The sequence below is a fragment of the Astyanax mexicanus genome, chromosome 22 (assembly GCF_023375975.1).
Source record: "Astyanax mexicanus isolate ESR-SI-001 chromosome 22, AstMex3_surface, whole genome shotgun sequence".
Taxonomy (NCBI): Eukaryota; Metazoa; Chordata; class Actinopteri; order Characiformes; family Acestrorhamphidae; genus Astyanax; species Astyanax mexicanus.
In genome coordinates, this window is record NC_064429.1 from 8,799,115 (window position 1) to 8,818,150 (window position 19,036).

The 19,036-nt window shown below is 39.1% G+C and overlaps 1 protein-coding gene across 2 annotated transcripts in view; it reads left to right on the top strand.

The window, feature by feature from the left end:
• Positions 1–19,036, top strand: part of wscd2 (WSC domain containing 2) — a 117,488-nt gene that overhangs the window by 31,951 nt on the left and 66,501 nt on the right. For both annotated transcript variants that reach the window (XM_049470212.1, XM_022666243.2), the window contains one exon: positions 3,115–3,218. The gene's annotated coding sequence lies outside the window, so the exon portion shown is untranslated. The remainder of the gene's footprint in view (positions 1–3,114; positions 3,219–19,036) is intronic.

Sequence of the window (19,036 nt, forward strand, 5' to 3'; positions counted from 1 at the left end):
TTTCGAGTGCCACAGGCTGAAAGCAGCAACACAAACAAACAAAAGCTTTAAAAATGGAAGCGTCTGGGTGGCTGTTGATGAAGGCGACAGTAAGAACCCAGCCACAGTGAAAGACACGAAATGAAGCCGCATCCGGTCGTGATGCGTCCTCACTGCAAAAAAACGAAATCTTAGCAAGTGAAATGTTCTAAATTTAGGCAATAAATCTTATTTTCTTCTCTGATAAGACTTTTTGTCTTACTAAGCATTAGATTGTAAATGTTAGATTATTTTGCGTATTTTAAGGATAATTATCTTAATCATTCTTAATTAGAATGTGTACCTTATTTTAAGTCATTTTAAGCACAATCAAGCAGCAATCAAGTTATTCTGATTCTTGTGTCCAAAAACAGCGACTTTTTTGCTTGATTTAGGTGTTTCTTCGCTCATTTTGAGACTAAGAAAATTGTGCTTACCCCATTGGCAAATTTCTTTGCTTAGTACTCATATATTTGTCTTAATTTGCATATATTATGTCTAGTTTTTGCCAATGGATTTTTTGCAGTGCTTGTGTTTGTGTCTAATATTTTTTTTATACTTTTAAATCTAGATTGTGCCAACTCAACAGAAAATATGTTTTATCCACCACAACTTAGCACCAGCAACAATCCTTCACCTATGAAGTGAAAGAACCCTCCAAACAGACACCATATATATATATATATATATATATATATATATATATATATATATATATATATATATATATATATATGTTTTTAACAACTCTGTGGTGGAGACCCTTATCCAACGTCCAACCCAACACCAAGATGATGAACCACGGTCACACCAGCGCAACCAGTGTCTCTGAGTGGTTCAAGGCTCATACTCCTGTCTAAATCAATCAGAGCGAGTGAAGGGCGGAACCCCACTGTTATATAATTATATTTCAACATCACTCAGAATCCGACGAAGGCTGTTTTCAACATATGTAATTAAGAAAACAGTGATTAAATTATCTCGGAAATACAGTTAGCATGGCCAGTTAGCCGTTAGTCATCTTCAGTAAAATCTGCAGTCTGTTAGCCTAGCTAGCATTGGGCTGTTAGCTGCATTCTGGTGTTGTGAAGGTAATAAATAACTAACTCAAATGATCTAAAGCCATTATTCACATCGAATATCAAACCACAGATTCTGCCCATTCTAACCAGCACTGAGAAATCAATCTGTTATTAATAAAAAAAACAGTTATTCATTATGTTCTGAAACACAGTTAGCATCGCTAGTTAGCTGTTAGCCATCTCCACTAAAATCTGCAGTCTGTTAGCCTAGCTAGCTTTAGACAGCGAGCTGCATTCTGGTGTTGTGAAGGTAATAGATAACTAAATAAAGTGAACTAAAGCCATAATCCACATTAAAAATCAAACCACAGATCTTACCCACTCTAACCAGCTTGGAAATACAGTTAGCTGGTTAGCCATTAGCCATTGCAGCTAATCCACTGCCTGCTACGTGTCATAATAAAAGTCATCAGATCAGCATGTAGACCTACACTTGTAAACCAAGAACCATACACTGTGTATAGCTGGACAGAGCATCTCCTCTCTAAAGTGAAGCCCCACCACAGGTCGGGCGCCCCCTGCTGTTCGGTTTCAGAAAGCTGTGTAACCCCACCCATCCCCATAGGTTTCAATAGCAAAACAGACAACTTTCAATCACGTTTTTTTCCCCTAATATACTGTAATTCTATTATAACCTCCATTATTTAAATGCAGCAGCTAGTGTAACCTCTGCTTATATGTTTTACATTTTTATAGCCCTACAGAATTTGTTTTTTAAAACGTTATTCAGCTCTATTCAAAAAAAGGTGTGGTTATTGTAAAAGGACTGGTTATGGGCGGGGCCAATAACAGACCGTCAGCTCCGCTCTGCTCCGCACTACAGCCTGTGACCTCGAGGCAGCCCTCAGGGGCGGGGTTATTCAAATGAGTAGACAGTCTCTCCACAGTCTTTCTCCCTCCTCTGGTCTCTACTGCGCTCTACAGACTCGGGTTTCAGGATCGCCAACATGGAGGAAGATTTTGGCTTCATTGTCGCTGAATGAATGGGAACGGTGACGCGGCGTCCATCTTTTTTTAAAGTCTCTGCCAAGAACAATAAAGAAATAAAATAAATGTTATTTTATTTTAACTTTACTAAGTACTGTATACTTTTAATCAAAATATGATCAAATATCTAACATTTTTTAAATAATTGTTTCTCATTTTAAGCTAATTCTAATAATTCTAATACACGCACAATCATTTTTCTCACTATTTATAGTGGTATGGTCTGCACTTGAACCCCAAAGGAGAGATTTAAGTGAAACTAAAAATAAAGGTAATCATAGGTTTGAACCATTTCTTTGTCATCTGTAGTTTGAATTTTAGTAGGAGAAAAAAAATAGAATCGAAAATTGTTTTTTTTTTTTTTTTTTACCATAATTGCCCACCTCTAGTTTTCTTTGGAAAAACAATCCCAATGGCGTCGGCTGTAGTGCACAGTCAGAGAGACAGCTGGAGTAAGCACAGAAAAGCCTGGTAGTGCTCATAAATTTTTCAGGGGTGAAAGTTTGGCTTGTAGTAACTACTGCTTAATGGCTAATAAAATCATAATGTAGAGTTTTATTGTAGCCACTGAAATATGAGTCCATTAGCTGGTAATTGACACTGGTCTCACAGGAGGCTTTAGTGTCCTGTATGGTCCCGGCGCTTCTTGGACTGATCGGCTGGTTTCACTGCCGCTTGGTTTCGCCACTAGCCACTAAAGAGGTAGACCTGAAATGGGATAATCTTCTCTAAGCAGTCTTAGGAATTACCCTACATTTTAGTCAGTGTGTGTATGTGTGTGTGTGTGTGTGTGTGTGTGCGTGTGTCTGTTCGTTCACTCATTCCTCAATTTCCGGCTTATGCCGATGAATGAGCTCCACAGTGAGGCACTGGAGAAGCTGTATGAATGATTTGAACGAGGTTGAGCCACGTTAATATCTGCTAATCGCAGGAAGCTTTTTAGAATAACCTCGTCGTGCCGCTGCTACTTGGCGTTCTCCCATTCAGTCAGCTGTTCTAATGTGTAATCAACTTGCTGTTCTTACAGTTAAGAGACTGAGCTGTGAGCCGATGCCACCGATTCACAACAAGACCAGACTGAGACTCCAGTGAATCGTCTCCAATCTGCTCCAATCTGCGCTCCTAATATGGGTAAGAACTTTTAAGAGCTTTTAATTCATGTAAAATTGCACAATGTTAAAAATATCACAATACATAAGGGGTTCTTCGGTTTTAAGCTATGGAGGAACCCCTATGCCAGGTTCACACGATATGATTTCAGCCCAGTTTTTCAGTTTTTGGTCGATCGCCAACTAAAATTCTACTCTGAGGCAAATCAGGAATCTCTCAGCTGCTTTTACTCAGTTGCTTCATATGAAACCATTCATTTTAGACTCACTTTAAGTGCGTATTCTCCTCTCTGGAGATTCTCTGGCATGGCATCGCTTCCTGTAGTGTGAAAGTCTCAACGACTGAAGGACTCGAAGAACGATTAAAGCGCAACCAGTCATGTAGTGTGAACAGCAGAATGACTTTTAGCGTTTAGGTGCTTGAGGAGAACCATCAAGAAAGTTTAAGGTGATTTAATAATCATTTTATTCGAAAAACCATTCCATGAAGGTTCCTTAAGGTACCTAAAGGAGTTTCTCCACAGTTTTAAACTAAAGAACCGCTAAATAGCCTTTAGCTTTAGCCTTTAGCTCAGATTAACATGATTAAGGACTATCAGTATCAGTTTTAACAGAAAAGATAATGATAGGTAAAAAACTGCAGTAATAAAATAAATAAAAATAAAAATAATGATAAAAAAATTAATAAAAAAGCAGCTTGTCTGGGTCATACAGCACTGCAGCAGTTATATTATATATGATTTTAATATATATTCTGATAAATAAATGCATGGTTATCCAGAGGCTTGTGATCAGGTCCTTCTAAAAAGCATTAGGTGTTTGCAGTTTTATGAATGTCGCATTATAAACCCTCTTTGGGAGCTGTGTAGGTTTAGTCAGACTGAGTCAGACTGTGGATTGCAGTGTTGCCTTTAGTCTGACCAGACTATACTTTGGCCAGTGAGGCCAAATAAACACTACATTTAGGAGAAAAACACAGAATGACTCTACTGTTCACACTACACAGTGTGTCATTCACTTACAGTCTGTTTTCTTGTTAATAACTTTGCACAATTCCACCCCCCACCCCCCCACCCCCGTGAGACCCCCTTCTTTATTCCAGATTTTTCAGGATCTTTGCAAACTTACAGGTGATCCATGTTGTACCATTAAATAACACTAATTTGACCTTTTGACCAGAAATGTATGAAATAAACCAATGGTATACTAAGTACACTCACTGTATTGCCTAAAGCAATTGCCTATATTACGATAATAATATATTTCATGATATACCACATTTATATAAATAAATGATGAATAAATTAGCGCTATGAGACGCAACACATATAGAACAGAGGAATCAGCGGCAGCATGACGGCTCTAGTGAAAAAATTAAAATGTAAAAATACACAACAGAGCGCCGTGTAGCACATAAAATCAGTCCAAGATCCTCACCAACAATAGAAAACCATGATGGAAACCCAACCCTAACACCAATACATTTTATCATAGCCTACTTTACCAGCACAACACATCCTATTCATTTTAATAGCAATAGAGAGAGACGCTGCATGCCTCGGTGCATGCTGGGTTGCGTTGGGTTGAGCGCAGCACCGCCCTCTGGCAAAAAACGTTCAGCAGAGCTCAACTTTATTCAAATAAATCCACAGGGTACCTAAACCAAGGACAAACCCAATCAACAAACTGCCCCGTTCTGTACACTGGCACGCTCCTACTTTACTCCATGTAAAACTGAAAAAAAAACAACTAGTGGCCACTTCATCAGCACAATGTCCCATTCAGCTCGACACTCTTCACTACAGACAGATGAGCTGGGTTTGTGTCAGAGGCGTGTGAATGAGAGCGGAGAGGTTGAATGAAGGATTTTGTTTGTCGTCACAGTGTTGATTTAACAGGAATTGTTACGGCGTGTGCTATTGTAGTATACTCGCTAGGGGTGAAATGATTATTCGAGTAATTAAATTACATCAGATACAAAAAAATTATCAAGTGAAACTTCACTTCCTCCAGACTCTGCTCCCTTGATTTATTTTTAAATGAAATGAAATTTACTGATGATCAGTGATGGTTTGGAGAGACATGTCATCTGCTGGTGTTGATCCACTGTGTTTTATTATTAGCTGATGCATCATTGTTGAGTAGCATCACAGCGCTAACGCTTAGAGGAAAGTGCAGCAACTCGGTTCTGATACATCAGCTCACAGACGCAGCCTTGTGCTGATCCACATCACCCTAGGACTGATGATGGGAAAGTGCGCCATCTACTGTACTGTACCCACCCAGAGAGAGCAAAAAGGCCAATTTGTGCTCTCTTCTAGGGGCTCTGGCAGCTGATGGCAAGCTGCATGACCTGGATTCAAACCAGCGAGTTTAAGATCATAGTGGCCACTCAGAGCCCTAGCAAGCATATTTCTCATACTGAACATATGCTTGTAATATTCTTTTCAAAATAGTTTAAAATTGGTTCTAATAACCAAATCTCCTTTTCTCCACACGTATTCTCTTGCTTTATCCTCTTTCTATCCCTTTATTTTTTTTTCTTCCCTTCATTTTCTCACTCTCTTCTGGGGTTTTCTTCTTTCTTCCCGAAATCCTTTAGACCCCAGCTCCCTCGTTTCGCTCTCTTTTCCTTCTCCATCATCTCTTCCCCTTTATTCCTCACTGACTCTCTCGTCTTCTCTGACTTTGCTTCACTCTCTCTCTCTCTCTCCCTCTCTCTCTCTCTCGAGCGGGGGTGGTGGTGTAGTGTGTCTGCGCAGCTCATATTTTATTCATGTTTAGAAAGGTTTTCCGAATGGAGGCTTTGGCAGTGCCTGCGAGCACACAGTGACTGGGGCATCAGTCTCTCTCTCTTTCTCTCTCTCTCACTCTCTTGCTCTCTCTTTCTTTCTCTCTCTCTCAGACACACAGACACACACACACACACACGCACTTCGACCTCCCTGAATGCCCCCCTCTTTCAAGTGCACACAAACACACAGCCTATATAAACAGTCATAAAAAATCTCATAGCCTCCTGTGTTAGTTTTCTCTCTCTCTCTCTCTCTCTCTCTCTCTCACAGTCTGTCTCTCTCTCTCTCAGTCTGTCTCTCTCTCTGTTATATAAGCAGTCAGGCTGAGATCAGGTGTTTTGACAGCTCCGATATCTACAGGGTCCTCCGATGCTCCACAGTGTCCTGTCTCTGCAGTGTGTCTTCCCCCTCTGTAGCTCGGATGAAGACAGGACGAAGTGGACAGCCAGTCACTGTCCTGCACAGGTCGTCCTATCTGATGTGAGTGGGCAACAGTCCACTCCAGTGACCAATCAGCAAATCAGGACACAGGACTGTCCTTTACTGCTCTCCACTCTGTGAACAACAGAGGTGGTTTAGTGGTTATTGGAGCACCAAGTTATATTAAGATGATGACAGGGTTGTAGGTTCTATACCCAGGTTCAGCATCTGCCACTGTTGAGTCCTTAAACAAGGTCTTTAGCTGGGTAAAAATTGGATGTGTTGAGAAGTCTGAGATATGTTTCTATTCACGACAATTGTACTCAGTTTTTCAGTCGCAGACAGTTTGATCTACTAAAAGGCGCTCACCAATCTATCACTGAATAATCGTTTAGCAGCTGCAGACGCCTGGCAAATATTTACCATGCTAGATATCTGACTCAGTCGGCGACTGGGAGTCAGGAGCAGTGTCTACCTACAGCCAGGGGAATTGTGGAGCAAAGGCGCTCACCAATCTGTCACTGAATAATCGTTGAGCAGCTGCAGTTGCCTGGCAAATATTTGCCATGCTAGATATCTGACTCAGTCGGTGACTGGGAGTCAAGAGCAGTGGCTACCTACAGCCAGTGGAATTGAGGAGCAAAAAGCCACTGGTCCACTGGTCCAAAATGAGACTGGGCATCAAAATGGCTGGGGTATGAACCTACCTGCATACTTATCTGTATGTTTCAGCAGGTTATTGGGCATCTGTTGGTTCTTTGAGCAGTGCCCTTAAATGGGTGCTTCCGCCACCATGGCTGCACACCACTCTGGTGCCTCTTTTCCATAAACAAGTTGATGGTATCGGAGATGGTGCCAGTTGCTGTGAACCTACAAACCTTTTAAGAACCAGCCCGTGTTTCCACTGCTTTATCCCTTGTGTGGTGTTCGGGTCTGTGGGACCCATTTTCATTTTTCATCAAATGATACAAAAAAAATATTTTTTCTAACTCAAAAATTGGCGTTGGCTCATTGTTTGTGAAAAACATATATCAAAACACATTTTCGATAAACACACACTGTACACCCCCCCCCCCCCCCCCCCCCACCACATTTATATTACATACAGTATGTTTGGCCAAGGGCTAATAAACATTGCTTCATTTGTAAATTTGAAACTAAACAAATTTTCTACTCATATCTTGAGTTAAATTCATTTTCTTGTACATTTTATTAAAAAACTAATAAAAAAAGAGCAGCACTTTTTGAAAGAAATGTAACATAAGAAAGGTAAAGGGCAAATATTAACCATGTAAGCTGTTTATACTGCTTGCAATTTAGGTGAAGCGAGCATGTGTAAAGCATTTTAATGCAGAATTGCTTAATTTTGCTGAATTAAATACAAGTAACAAAGTAAACGAGGAACAAAAATATGAACACCACACAAGGGTTAAATGCGCCCTGGGACTGGGTGTGTTTTCACTGGGAGTGGGCATCAACCTGAATGGGCTTTGAGCCTACCTGCATACTTATCTGTATGCGTTTGCAGCCTCAGCTTTCTGTTCTTGGCTGACAGAATTAGAACCTGCTGTGATCTTCTGCTTTTGTAGTCCATTCGCCTCGAGATTGGATGTGTTGAGCATTCTGAGATATGTTTCTATCCACCACATTTTTGTACAGATTGGTTGTTTGAATACACTGTGTAAGTTGAAATACAAAATGTAAGGAAATGTAACTCAGATCAGTAAAAACATGTCTACGAGGAAATCTCATAGAGTGAACATCCTCCTTTGAAGTGCAGCATGCATGTCCATACATCTGTCAGGACTGTCTTTCATATGCTGATTGATCCTGAGAAATAAGTACATAATAACTACAGAGGAAAATGTGTATTAAAAATGATGGATGCTCGGAAAATTGACCAATTTGCTTGATAAAAAAAAAAAAAATCTAAAAAAATACAGATTAATGATGGGTGCACCTCTTTCTTCCAGGCAGGGAACTCCTGATAAAATGGCTTATTAAAGATTCACGAGTGTAGAGACCTTTTGAAGTCTTGCAGGGGAGACTGCTTTCGTAAGAAGGAGAAAGGAGCTGAAATAGAAGATGAAATAGAAAGCAAGGAAAAGAGAGAAGAGAAAGGAGAATAAGAGAAAAAGTGGGGAGTGAGGAGATGCTGAGAGTTCAGGAAAAGTGGAAAAGCAAATAAATTTGAGCTTTACTGGTTATGAGAGGACACGAGTTTGAGTGTGTGTGTGTAAGGGTGTGTGTGTGTGTGTAAGGGTGTGTAAATTCCTCTGCAGACTCCAAATCACGCTTCCTTTTCACAGGAGTGAGGAACGTGAAAGCAGAAGTGACACAGCCCTTTTTGCGCTCGTGATAAAATATTTAATATATTTGGTTTCAGTCTGAATATAATATATATAACATGCAGAGGCACTGTCTATCTCAGTATCTCAGTATCTCAGTAGAAGCATGACATTGTGTTGTCATTTTCTTTCAGTTGTATTTAAGGTGTTAGGCTTAATATCTAGAGACAAGGTCTGTCAAAAAAAAAAAAGAAGAAAATATTTGCAATTTTACCAACTTAGTGATCGACTCTCTTTTCACACCTTACATCCATGCTGTCAAAATAGCGTCAGAGTTTAGAAATACATCTGCACTGATGTGTGTGGTGGTCTGGAAGTGAGGTGTGTTCATGTAAATATCTGGTGTGTTTCTGCTGTATCTTGGCGGCAAGAAATATACAGGTGCGCAGCTGACTAATTAAAACCCTGACAACAGTCAACAGTCATCTGCCCAATCCTATATTAGCCATGCAGGAATATCTACACTCTTGCTCGTTACACACACACACACACACACACACACAATGATGTGCTGCAGAGCAAAAACCCGACTTTTAACTCAACAATATACAGAATAAATAATAAAATAAAGTACATAAAACTCCACGTGTGTTCATTCATAGTTTTGAGTAGATTCAGTGAAAATCTATTGTAATGTAAATAGTCATGAAAATAATAAAGAAATCGCATTGAAAAAGAGAGAGAAGGTGTGTCCAAACCTTTGGCCTGTACTGTACTGTACTGTATTCTTAGTTCACCAGGTGTTAGTACTCAGGAGAACAACTTCCTGAAGGTGTTCCATGATCATAAGAGAGTCACTGAATGGTGCACTCTGGGTATTTGTAGTCTTGTGGCTAGAAATCACAGGTAGAGCCTGAGATTAGTGCACAAAAAAATAGGAGAACAAAAATAAATCACCTTCAATATAATGATGCAATTTTTTTATAGGTCAGGATATACCTGGGCGGGCGTCCATATACCCGGGCGCACCGCCAGAGTGTAGCCTGTATGTGGGAAGCACTGCTGTCGTGTTCGTCATGTACAATTAATCATCTTCTCTTTATCCCATTCATAAAGTGTCCTTGCTGGAGTTATTACACCGTGTGTCGTATTTTAATTGGTTTTAATGCAAAATTCACATTTCACATTTTGATCAGACCAGTTCTGAGCTTTTTGAGGCTGTTTGAAGCTTGAATTTAATTTTCTTGCATAGTTTTGATTCTGCTTTCCTGCTTTTCGTTCTAAGAAAGCTTGTGAAGCATGCAGACACTGACGTGTCCCTCAGGGAGGTCTATGGAGTGTTCCAGATTTAAAGCTATTCTGATCAGAGGCAGTGACCTTTGGTTGGACTTTCTCTGCTTGATTACAACATTAATCTTTCATGAGCAAAAGCTGCCAGTGAGTTATAGTAACTCAGCAAGAGGAGTAAAGCTGGTCTGGAGAAAACAGTCATTTAGTCGTCTAAAAGAAACCATACATTTTATTTGTTGTGTGGTTTAAGTGCTGTTAAACAACAATAAGGGCTGTGTATTGGCCAGAACCTGGTTAAATTGGAGCAGCCTGGTGGTCAATCTTCATTAATTGCACATTGCACCAGTAAGAGCATGAAGAGTGTGAAGGTTTAATTATCAGGGTAAGAGCACAGTTCTGCTCTAAATATTACAATGCACACAACATTATGGGTGACAGACCAGAGTTCAAAAGAGGACAAATTGCTGGAGCATCTGTGACCAAGACAGCAAGTCTTTGTGATGCATCAAGAGCCACAGTATCCAGGGTAATGTCAGCATACCACAAAGAAGGACCAACCATATCCAACAGGATTAACTGTGGACGCTGTAAGAGGAAGCTGTCTGAAAGGGATGTTCGGGTGCTAACCCGGATTGTATCCAAAAAACATAAAACCACGGTTGATCAAATCACAGCAGAATTCAATGTGCACCTCAACTCTCCTGATTCCACCAGAACTGTCCGTCACCACAATAAATTACTGTGCTCTAAAACCAGGTGTTTCAGTTTCATTCTCCAACCCCTGTAGGCTGTGATTTAATATACTACAACAGTGCAGGCAAGGCCATGTTTTTCCCACTTGAGACGCACGTAAAATCCTTTAATTGTCTCAAAAATCGTCAGTGTGCTTTATAACCTGGTGCACCTTATGCATGAATTTGACCTGTAAAGCCAGTATTCAGAGTATTATAGTGAACAATGTGCAGTAAAGATTTATTCAAATACACAAGAACAAACGAAAAACTAACATAAAAGCAAACAAAGGTAAACATAAAATCAGAATAAACAAGACTATGAAAATCAGACAAGGAAAATCCAACTAAGAAAACTAAACTAAGTTTAAAACTAAGTTTTAAACTAAGAAGATTAATCAGATATAACATTATTGTAAAAAAGAAGAAATAAATAACTATCAATAACAGAACAGAAGCATGAAAAAAACCCAGACAGACCTGACAAGATTTCACAATGCAAACAAAGAGAAAATTACAAAGACTTAAGAAACAAGTGGCTCTGCTATATACACAAAGAGGGTTGGGAACACCTGGTGCTGGAAACAAGGGGGCGGGGTTACTACAAGGACAGGGCAAAAACAAGGACAGGAAAACGAAACAGACTGAAAAGCAAGACAGGGACGAGAGAGAATGAAAAAAAACACATACAGAAACATAGAAAGACGTGAAAAAAGTGTGACAAATCTGGATTATCGAAACAGTATTACAATATCTGTTGCAACACCACTAAAAAACTGGTCTGTGGTCCAATGTTGTGGTCCAGGGCTCACCGAATAAGGTAAAGCGAGTGTGGAAATTGTGGAGATCAGATGGTGGTGTTGGATGAACACCCAGCAGCTGTATCAGCATTTAGATTCCAGATTATTATTGTGTTTTAATCTTGTTTAACCCTTGTGTGGTGTTCAGGTCTGTGGGTGTCACGTCTGGTGCTGTTAGCTCCTCTGTCCCTTCCACACCAAGCTCTAACGGAGGTTCTCAGGTTAACAACTACACTACCCAGAATGCACCACCCGCTGACATCACGCATCCACCTGATCACGTGACACCTCACCTGCTTCCACCAGGAAGTCCCGAATACTGATTACTGGCACTATAAAGGTGCACGCCAAACAAACTACCACGCCGCGTATTGTAGGTTCTCCTCGTACAAAGCGTTACTTATCTCTTGTCTCAGTTTACTTTGTGTATGACCTTGCTTTTTGTTTCTCGACGCCGATTCTTGCCTCTGCCTTTGATGTTGGATTGTTTGTGTATGAACTCTGGACTGTCTCTCGTTTATGGTATGGTTTTGTCTTCATTGCTCTGTCTACTGGTGATTACCCTTATTTCTGTATCGACCCTGATTACATCTGTTTATTATTATAATAAACATACTTTGTTTTTATCAGTATCTGCGCTTGTCTGCTATTCTGTTCTGACCATGACAGTGGGACCCGTTTTCATTTTTCATCAAATGATACTAAAAAAATATTTTTTCTAACTCAAACTCATTGGCATTGGCTCATTTTGTGTGAAAAACATATATCAAAACACATTTTCGATAAACACACACTGTACACCCCCCCCTCCCCCCCCCTACACATTTATATTACATAGACTATGTTTGGCCAAGGGCTAATGAACATTGCTTCATTTGTAAATTTGAAACTAAACAAATTTTCTACTCATATCTTGAGTTTAATTCATTTTCTTTTACATTTGATTAAAAAACTAATAAAAAAAGAGTAGCACTTTTTGAAAGAAATGTAACATAAGAAAGGTAAAGGGCAAATATTAACCATGTAAGCTGTTTATATTGCTTGCAATTTAGGTGAAGTAAGCATGTGTAAAGCATTTTAATGTAAAATTGCTTAATTCTGCTGAATTAAATACAAGTAACAAAGTAAACCAGTAACAAAAATATGAACACCACACAAGGGTTCATTTTCACACTTTTTTTTCACACTCCAATTACATTTCCAAACATGGTTATGGTCTGTGTTTTTACGCCTCAAGGCTTTTTTTCTCTCTTTTTTTCTGTCTCTCTCTTTTTTTTCTCTCTCTCGCTTGAGGTGTAAAGTCATCGGGGAAAGCTCTTGGTCTTGGGTTTTAAAGCCGTGTGAAGGTGCTGCAGGAGTTGATGACTGACAGAAGGCGTCTCTCAGGCCCAGTCCCAACGTTTAGTCTGGAACCTCACGCCACTTTGTTCTGAGTGTGAGTGACAGCTGTTAGATAACGCTGTCTGTCTGTCTGTCTCTCCCCTTCTCTTTCTGTCTCTCTCTCTCTGTCTCTCTGCTTTTTCTCTATTTTCTCTGTATAGAGACTTTTCTCTCCCGAATGTTTCTCCTCTTTCCGGAATCCCGATGGTGCTGTGGAGTCTGTCAGGGTTTTTAATTCGATGAAGGCGATGAAGGCTGAGCATGGCGCTGTCTGCCTCAGCGCTTGTTCTTTGTGGGGTTAGATCAGATTATCTGTCATATCAGAGGTCCAGAGGGGGCAGCCCACGTCTGCCGCGGTTGCCAGATCAGATGTGGAGTAGGCACAGTAGGTTCTCAGCGGGAGAAAGCGAAAGTCAGAAAACAACCTTCCTGTTCAGCCACAAAAAAATTTGTCCATTTCTTGATTTTTGATTGTCTAAACATTAGGGGTGTTACGATTCTCTAAATCCATGATTCAATTTTATTTCCGATTTTAGAGTCACGATTCGATTCGATTCTCCATTTTCTTTTTTCTTTTTTTTTTTAAGGCAGAGAGGACTATGCCAGTTTTAGATTAGTCTATGGTCAGTCTTTGGTTTGATTCATCAAATTTACAATATCCTATTTGAAAAGGTGGGCTTGATATAAGTGATGCAAAGTGATACAAGTGATCTGTAAAACACCACATTAGGCACTAACGGTCAAATTTAAATCATTTAATTAAGATATAAATGTAATGCCATCTAGTGGCTTTTTTTGGCAGCAGCAGTGTGCACTATTAAAACAGCAATGTGCAACATAACAAAATAAATAATAAAAAAAATACAGGAACAGTCATGTACAAAATAATAGAACAATTAGAGCCTTAACAAACTGAACTCTATCCTACTATAACAGTTCAACAGGAAAAATAAGACTTCAATACTTTTTCGGTCCCTGAGAATGCCAAGTTTTTTCTTTAACAAAGATATATTATTAACTTTATCTGAGAGAAAGATGCTCCTTAAGGTACCAAAACTATTAACATATTTGAGGCTAGACAAAACAACTGTTATTTTAATATTTTCAAGTTTTTCTTTAAGAAGATGAGAATGTTCACATTCTCTGGAGAAAGGGCTGCTCTTTCAGCAGTCACAGTGTCCGCGGCGTCGCTACAGTGTGCTGCGCCATTTGCGTAGCTTAGAGGGAGGGATCGCCGATCCTCTTTTTGACTTCGATGCTCGAGACCATGACATAATTTCGATCGATTTCGATAAAATATCAAAATCGTGACACCCCTACTAAACAGCCAGAAACATCACGAAAATAGATTTTTGCAAATCGAGTCTAAATCACATTTGATTTAAGGTGTTTTAAAAAGCGATTACAATCAGAAATGGGTTTCCCAAAAGCTTTATAACGCTAAAAACTTTGTTAACTCGTATGTAAGATTGATCGTTAATTAAAGAGTTTTTCCCAAACCTTTATGCAACTAAAGTACTGTGTGAACTCACTCGCAGTTATTTGCTAAGATTGGTCTTTTTGGGAAACCCACCCTAGATTCGTACAGATGCATCTCAGTCTGGCATTTTGTTTACATTTATTTTGGCGGATTGCTATTTTAGGGATGCAGCACCCTGGACTTGCCCAACACTTGATATATTTAAAGAGTTTTTAAAGTTGTTTCTAGAACACCATTCTTTGCAGATATATATGTATAAATGTATATATATATATATATATATATATATATATATATATATATACAGTTGTGGTCAAAAGTTTACATACACTTGTAAAAAAACATAATGTTATGGCTGTCTTGAGTTTTCAATAAGTTCTACAACTCTTATTTTTCTGTGATAGAGTGATCGGAACACATACATGTTTGTCACAAAAAACAGTCATAAAATTTGGTTCTTTCATAAATTTATTATGGGTCTGCTGAAAATGTCACCAAATCTGCTGGGTCAAAAATATACATACAGCAACATTAGTATTTGGTTACATGTCCCTTGGCCATTTTCACGGCAACTAGGCACTTTTGGTAGCCATCCACAAGCTACTGGCAAGCTTCAGGTCGAATGTTTGACCACTCTTCTTGACAGAATTGGTGCAGTTCAGCTAAATGTGATGGTTTTCTTGCATGAACCCGCTTCTTTAGCACTGTCCACATGTTCTCAATGGGGTTTAAGTCAGGACTTTGGGAAGGCCATTCTAAAACCTTAATTCTAGCCTGGTTTAGCCATTCCTTTACCACTTTTGATGTGTGTTTTGGGTCATTGTCTTGTTGGAACACCCAACTGCGCCCAAGACCCAACCTTCGGGCTGATGGTTTTAAGTTTTCCTGCAGAATTTGGAGGTAATCCTCCTTCTTCATTATCCCATTTACTTTCTGCAAAGAACCAGTTCCACTGGCAGCAAAACATCCCCAGAGCATAATACTACCACCACCATGCTTGACAGTAGGCATGGTGTTCCTGGGATTAAAGGCCTCACCTTTTCTCCTCCAAACATATTGCTGGGTGTTGTGGCCAAACAGCTCAATTTTTGTTTCGTCTGACCAGAGAACTTTCCTCCAGAAGGTTTTATCTTTGTCCATGTGATCAGCAGCAAACTTCTGCCGAGTCTTAAGGTGCCTTTTCTGGAGCAAGGGCTTCTTTCTTGCACGGCAGCCTCTCAGTCCATGGCGATGTAAAACACGCTTGACTGTGGAGACTGACACCTGTGTTCCATCAGCTTCCAAATCCTTGCAGACCTGCTTCTTGGTGATTCTTGGTTGACTCTTGACCATCCTGACCAATCTCCTCTCGGCAGCATGTGATAGCTTGCGTTTTCTTCCTGATCGTGGCAGTGACACAACTGTTCCATACACTTTATACTTGCGTATAATTGTCTGCACAGTTGCTCTTGGGACCTGTAGCTGCTTTGAAATGGCTCCAAGTGACTTCCCTGACTTGTTCAAGTCAATAATTCGCTTTTTCAGATCCACACTGAGTTCCTTTGACTTTCCCATTGTAGCTTTTGTAGCTGAGTCTAATCACTGGGTCAAATGAGCCCTATTTAAATGGGCTCATGAGAAGTCAACAGCTGTAGTCAATCAGAATCACTTACAAGAAGTGAAGAGGCCATGACATGAAGCTAATTTGATTGACACAACTCGCTACATCACCAAAATTGACAAATTTTGTTGCTGTATGTATATTTTTGACCCAGCAGATTTGGTGACATTTTCAGCAGACCCATAATAAATTTATGAAAGAACCAAATTTTATGACTGTTTTTTGTGACAAACATGTATGTGTTCCGATCACTCTATCACAGAAAAATAAGAGTTGTAGAACTTATTGAAAACTCAAGACAGCCATAACATTATGTTTTTTTACAAGTGTATGTAAACTTTTGACCACAACTGTATATATATATATATATATATATATATATATATATATATATATATATAAAACTCTGGAATTTTAGAATTTGTCCAGAAGTCAGGTACATTCTATACCATGCCAACTTTTTTAGGACTTATAGAAATCTACTTCAAATCCTATTTTGTTTCCTCTGCAAAATGGTTAATTCTAGATTGTACAGAGCTTTAGAGCACATCTTTGTAGACATCTGTTCACTGAATTTCAGGCCTCTTGAGTTAGAGTTACTATCTTGTTGGAGCTTGGATTTACTGAATAGCATTTATTAAAGAGTCTCATCTTCATTCTAGAAGAGTTTTGATTTTTTTAATAATAACTTTTTAAATAACTCATACATAGAAAGGGCAACAATATAGAAGGCTGTGGGTTAAGTATTTGACAAACAACAGGTCATTGATGCTCTTTCTACGTATGTGTTATAACTGATTATTAATGATTTTTAAGGCATTTACAACCTGATTAATTACCATTAATAAACTAATTGTAATTAACCATTTATAAACCCTTTATAACGGTAGTCTTATTTTAAAGTGGTACCAAAAATACTTATCAGAGCAAGAAATAAGATTTATTGCTTTGAAACTTGCTAAGGTTTAGTTTTTTTGCAGTGTGTTTTGTTGTGATGGGTATCTTAGGCCTGACTCGCGGTTACTTAACGAGACCACCAGACAGTGGGGGGGGGGGGGGGGGGGGGGGCAGGAGGGGGGCACTGCAGGAGCCTCCATAAAGACAAACAGAGGATTGCGCAGTACAGTGGAGTTTATCTACAGTACTGTAGAGCTGAACGGCAAATTCTCAGAAAGCATTACGCTGGCTCTCTCTCTGTGTGTGTGTGTGTGTGTGTGTGTGTGTTGGTTCATTCCAGTAAATGCTCTTAATTTGATCCCGCTAGCTTATCTGTGTGTATCCACATTGCCTGTATTGCAGGCTGGTGTAATCTTTATTATAAAATCATTTACTCAGGGTGGCAGGTGTGTTAACTGGGGCATGGGCTGAACCATTGTCCGGCGGCTCTCGCCAGGTCGTCCGCAATCACCTAAATGGATGGGGCTGTGTTGGTGTGTACACGTTGAGTGATGTAATGCATTGTAATGTGATTTAATGAGAGTGCTGAAATAAAATATTCAATCCAGGCTATTGTTTTCACCCTGCTGCCCCCTCTCTCCCTCTCTCTCTCTCTCTCTCTCTCTCCCTCTCTCCCTCTCTCTCTCTCTCTCTCTCTCTCTCCTTCTCTCTCTCTCTCTCTCTCTCTCTCTCTCTCCCTCTCTCTCTCTCTCTCTCTCTCTCGCTCATTATCCTGATTAGAAAAGCTCAAATGTAAAATTCAGAATGTTCTCAGCGTTCTCTTTCTGCAACATGTGCCACATTATCCCGTGTTAATTATTTATATTGATATTACTGCTTTATTAATATATATACTAGTTACTTATAGAATGTTCATTCACTGATAGAATGTTCATTGATGAGTTTTGGCCCAGTGGTTTGGGTTCAGTACTCCAACCAAACTATGAAAAAAAAAACATATGGGATTATTTAGTAAACCCAGTCAATATGTTTCGTATTATAGGACCTCTTGCTTAGATAGAGACAGTTTTTGAACATCTCTGCTGGATTTTCTCAGTCAGCTTTATGAGGTAGAGTCACCTGGAATTCAGGCTTTCAGTTAACAGCTGTGCCTGATCAAGAGTTAATTACTTGAATTTCGTGTCTCTTAATTTAAGTGTTTGAGAGCATCAGTTAAAGTAAAGTAGTGAAGAGGTAGAGTTACAGGTATACAGTGAATAGTGAATATTTGAGTAATGTTCTAATCCAGATTATGAGAAGCAACAACTACTCAAATAAATAAAGAACAAAAAAATACTTAAACAAATTTAAAACTTTGAAATAATCCTGAGGTGCAGTCACAACAAAGACCATCAAAACCATTATAATGATGAAACTGGCACAAGTAAGAGTAAGAGTTTCCTCTGTTGTACAGAATAAGTTTATCAGAGTTACCAGACTCAGAAACCATTTGACCATAATTTGATCAGAAGTTTACTTAGTAAGACCCAAAAAACTAATTCCAGTTTTCTTTTATTAATAGTAATTAATCATGTTTTTCATTATTAATATCTAACAGGCGATGCTAACTGATTTAAAAAAGCTGGAGATGAACAGAGGTGGGCTATTCAACAAAAGTGTGTGCTTGTTTTTACCTTTCACTTAAACACAAGTGCATCTCACACCAGATAGAAAGAAAATGATTCTTGGAGTTAGTGTTTACAGCTCTGGAAAATAATAAAAGACCACTTAAAAATTATGAGTTACTTTGATTTTACCAAATTGAAAACCCTGAAAATGGAAGACTGATCACAAGCCATCAAACCAAACTGAACTGCTTGAATTTTTGCACCAGGAGTAAAGCTGCATAAAGTTATCCAAAAGCAGTGTGTAAGACTGGTGGAGGAGAACATGCATGATTTTAAACTTTGATTAAAAACCAGGGTTATTCCACAAAATATAGATTTCTGAACTTTTAAAACTTGAATATGAATATGAATTTGTTTTCTTTGCATTATTTGAGGTCTGAAAGCTCTGCATTAGAGTTGGGCGGATCGATCCAAATATGGATAATATCGAAACCAGTGGTATTGGTGTTGAGAAATACTCATGTAAAAAAGATTAATACCCCACTTCACCAC